This window comes from Oncorhynchus gorbuscha, unplaced genomic scaffold, assembly GCF_021184085.1.
Source record: "Oncorhynchus gorbuscha isolate QuinsamMale2020 ecotype Even-year unplaced genomic scaffold, OgorEven_v1.0 Un_scaffold_2419, whole genome shotgun sequence".
Classification (NCBI taxonomy): Eukaryota; Metazoa; Chordata; class Actinopteri; order Salmoniformes; family Salmonidae; genus Oncorhynchus; species Oncorhynchus gorbuscha.
In genome coordinates, this window is record NW_025746938.1 from 65,051 (window position 1) to 70,000 (window position 4,950).

A 4,950-nucleotide genomic window follows, 5' to 3' on the forward strand; every position below is an offset into this window, starting at 1 on the left:
CTCTCTCCTCTCTCTCTCTCCTCCTCTCTCTCTCTCTCCATCCCTCCTCCTTTCTCCCCATTCCCCTCTCTGTCTCTCTCTCTCTCTCCTCTCTCTCTCTCTCTCTCTCTCTCTCTCTCTCTCTCGCCCCCTCTCTCTTTCTATTTCTCCCTCTTTCTCCTCCTCTCCTCTCTCTGTCTCTCCTCTCTCTCCTCTCTCTCTCTCTCTCTCTCTCTCTCTCTCTCTCTCTCTCTCCACCCCCTCTCTCTCCCCATTCCCTCTCTGTCTCTCTCTGTACAGGGCAGCTTCGTGGCCAGCATGACCGCTACTCTGAGACAGATGGACGACTACCACTACACTCACCTGATCAACACCTTCGGCAAGATGAGGACCGACGTTGTGGTGAGTTCCACGCCTCACTCACCTGACTGTACCTCGCCAAATATCCAAATCAGAAGCTACCCTCTCTGTTATAGAAATATAGTCTACAGAACGACCATCCCGGTATAGAACGACCATCCTGTTCAGTCTCCATCGTTGGAGTGGGCAGACCAGAATATCACACCTTAATTTGATAGGTCCATCATTTCCTGATGTAACTTGATATGTTGGGGATCCTCCAATCAGATTCAGGCGTGGAACATTTCCTTGTGAGCTGCCGTGTAAAATGGCCCCCAGGTTGATATGATAGTTCTATTAAATATACATTTACATTACAAGTCATTTAGCAGACACTCTTATCCAGATATACAACAAGCACTGCCGGTAGTCTAGTGGTTAGAGCGTTGGGCCAGTAACCTGAAAGGTTGCTAGATTGACTCGCGAGCTGACAGGGTATAAATCTGTCTTCCTGCCCCTGAATAAGGCTGTTATCACACTGGTGCCTCCTGGTTGGGTTAAATGAGACACATTTCAGTTGAATGCATTCAGTTGTACAACTGACTAGGGTATCCTCCTCTCCCTATGGAGAGAATTAAATAGTAAGCCATTTGGGACTCATCGCAGGTCTTCATGAGGAGGGGACTCAAACTCTCTCCCTGAGGGACTCATCCCATGACTTGAGGGACTCATCCCATGACTTCATCAGGAACAAACTCTCTCCCTGAGGGACTCATCCCATGACTTCACGAGGAACAAACTCTCTCCCTGAGGGACTCATCCCAGGTCTTCATCAGGAACAAACTCTCTCCTGAGGACTCATCCCATGACCACGTAGGAACAAACTCTCTCCCTGATGGGACTCATCCCAGGAGGAACTAACTCTCTCCCTGAGGGACTGATCGCAGGTCTTCATCAGGAACAAACTCTCTCCCTGAGGGACTCACCCCAGGTCTTCATCAGGAACAAACTCTCTCCCTGAGGAACTCATCTCAGGTCTTCTCTCAGGAACAAACTCTCTCTCCCTGATGGACTTATCCCAGGTCTGCATGAGGAACAAACTCTCTCCTGAGGACTCATCCCAGGTCTGCATGAGGAACAAATACTCTCTTCGGTTGAAGAGCATGCCTTTACTTTTACTTGTATTGAAGAGCAATTGGAGGCCACGGAAGGAGAGTTGTATGGCATTGAAGCTTGCCTGGAGGGTTGTTAACACAGTGTCTAAAGAAGGGCCAGAAGTATACAGAATGGTGTCGTCTGCGTGAGGTGGATCAGAGACTCACCAGCAGCAAAAGCGACCTCATTGATGTATACAGAGAAGAGAGTCGGTCCAGAATTGAACCCTGTGGCACACCCATAGAGACTGCCAGAGGTCCCTGTATATGGCCTCCACATTGACTCCGACGGTACCCCCTGTATATAGCCTCCACATTGACTCTGTACCGGTACCCCTGTATATAGCCTCCACATTGACTCTGTACCAGTACCCCCTGTATATAGCCTCCCACATTGACTCTGTACATTACCCCCTGTATATAGCCTCCACATTGACTCTGTACCAGTACCCCCTCTATATAGCCTCATTGACTCTGTACCAGTACCCCCTGTATATAGTCTCCACATTGACTCTGTACCAGTACCCCTGTATATAGCCTCATTGACTCTGTACCAGTACCCCCTGTATATAGCCTCCACATTGACTCTGTACCAGTACCCCTGTATATAGCCTCCACATTGACTCTGTACAGTACCCCCTGTATATAGCCTCCACATTGACTCTGTACCAGTACCCCCTGTATATAGCCTCCACATTGACTCTGTACCAGTACCCCTGTATATAGCCTCCACATTGACTCTGTACCAGTACCCCCTGTATATAGCCTCCACATTGACTCTGTACCAGTACCCCCTGTATATAGCCTCCACATTGACTCTGTACCAGTACCCCCTGTATATAGCCTCCACATTGACTCTGTACCAGTACCCCCTGTATATAGCCTCCACATTGACTCTGTACCAGTACCCCTGTATATAGCCTCCACATTGACTCTGTACCAGTACCCCCTGTATATAGCCTCCACATTGACTCTGTACCAGTACCCCCTGTATATAGTCTCCACATTGACTCTGTACCAGTACCCCCTGTATATAGCCTCCACATTGACTCTGTACCAGTACCCCCTGTATATAGCCTCCACATTGACTCTGTACCGGTACCCCCTGTATATAGTCTCCACATTGACTCTGTACCAGTACCCCCTGTATATAGCCTCCACATTGACTCTGTACCAGTACCCCCTGTATATAGCCTCCACATTGACTCTGTACCAGTACCCCCTGTATATAGCCTCCACATTGACTCTGTACCAGTACCCCCTGTATATAGCCTCCACATTGACTCTGTACCAGTACCCCCTGTATATAGCCTCCACATTGACTCTGTACCAGTACCCCTGTATATAGCCTCCACATTGACTCTGTACCAGTACCCCCTGTATATAGCCTCCACATTGACTCTGTACCAGTACCCCCTGTATATAGCCTCCACATTGACTCTGTACCAGTACCCCCTGTATATAGCCTCCACATTGACTCTGTACCAGTACCCCCTGTATATAGCCTCCACATTGACTCTGTACCGGTACCCCCTGTATATAGCCTCCACATTGACTCTGTACCGGTACCCCTGTATATAGCCTCCACATTGACTCTGTACCGGTACCCCTGTATATAGCCTCCACATTGACTCTGTACCAGTACCCCCTGTATATAGCCTCCACATTGACTCTGTACCGGTACCCCCTGTATATAGCCTCCACATTGACTCTGTACCGGTACCCCCTGTATATAGCCTCCACATTGACTCTGTACCGGTACCCCCTGTATATAGCCTCCACATTGACTCTGTACCGGTACCCCCTGTATATAGCCTCCACATTGACTCTGTACCAGTACCCCCTGTATATAGCCTCCACATTGACTCTGTACCAGTACCCCCTGTATATAGCCTCCACATTGACTCTGTACCGGTACCCCCTGTATATAGCCTCCACATTGACTCTGTACCAGTACCCCCTGTATATAGCCTCCACATTGACTCTGTACCAGTACCCCTGTATATAGCCTCCACATTGACTAGCCTCCACATTGACTCTGTACCAGTACCCCCTGTATATAGCCTCCACATTGACTCTGTACCAGTACCCCCTGTATATAGCCTCCACATTGACTCTGTACCAGTACCCCCTGTATATAGCCTCCACATTGACTCTGTACCAGTACCCCCTGTATATAGCCTCCACATTGACTCTGTACCAGTACCCCCTGTATATAGCCTCCACATTGACTCTGTACCAGTACCCCCTGTATATAGCCTCCACATTGACTCTGTACCAGTACCCCTGTATATAGCCTCCACATTGACTCTGTACCAGTACCCCCTGTATATAGCCTCCACATTGACTCTGTACCAGTACCCCCTGTATATAGCCTCCACATTGACTCTGTACCAGTACCCCCTGTATATAGCCTCCACATTGACTCTGTACCAGTACCCCCTGTATATAGCCTCCACATTGACTCTGTACCAGTACCCCCTGTATATAGCCTCCACATTGACTCTGTACCAGTACCCCCTGTATATAGCCTCCACATTGACTCTGTACCAGTACCCCCTGTATATAGCCTCCACATTGACTCTGTACCAGTACCCCCTGTATATAGCCTCCACATTGACTCTGTACCAGTACCCCCTGTATATAGCCTCCACATTGACTCTGTACCAGTACCCCCTGTATATAGCCTCCACATTGACTCTGTACCAGTACCCCCTGTATATAGCCTCCACATTGACTCTGTACCAGTACCCCCTGTATATAGCCTCCACATTGACTCTGTACCAGTACCCCCTGTATATAGCCTCCACATTGACTCTGTACCAGTACCCCCTGTATATAGCCTCCACATTGACTCTGTACCAGTACCCCCTGTATATAGCCTCCACATTGACTCTGTACCAGTACCCCCTGTATATAGCCTCCACATTGACTCTGTACCAGTACCCCCTGTATATAGCCTCCACATTGACTCTGTACCAGTACCCCCTGTATATAGCCTCCACATTGACTCTGTACCAGTACCCCTGTATATAGCCTCCACATTGACTCTGTACCAGTACCCCCTGTATATAGCCTCCACATTGACTCTGTACCAGTACCCCCTGTATATAGCCTCCACATTGACTCTGTACCAGTACCCCCTGTATATAGCCTCCACATTGACTCTGTACCAGTACCCCTGTATATAGCCTCCACATTGACTCTGTACCAGTACCCCCTGTATATAGCCTCCACATTGACTCTGTACCAGTACCCCCTGTATATAGCCTCCACATTGACTCTGTACCAGTACCCCTGTATATAGCCTCCACATTGACTCTGTACCAGTACCCCCTGTATATAGCCTCCACATTGACTCTGTACCAGTACCCCCTGTATATAGCCTCCACATTGACTCTGTACCAGTACCCCTGTATATAGCCTCCACATTGACTCTGTACCAGTACCCCCTGTATATAGCCTCCACATTGACTCT

At 48.9% G+C, this 4,950-nt stretch overlaps 1 protein-coding gene across 1 annotated transcript in view; it reads left to right on the plus strand.

Moving 5' to 3' along the window:
* Positions 1-264: 264 nt before the first annotated feature.
* LOC124025760 (collagen alpha-1(I) chain-like) overlaps positions 265-4,950 on the plus strand; it is an 8,652-nt gene continuing 3,966 nt past the window's right edge. The window contains exon 1 of the mRNA XM_046339100.1: positions 265-381. The gene's annotated coding sequence lies outside the window, so the exon portion shown is untranslated. The remainder of the gene's footprint in view (positions 382-4,950) is intronic.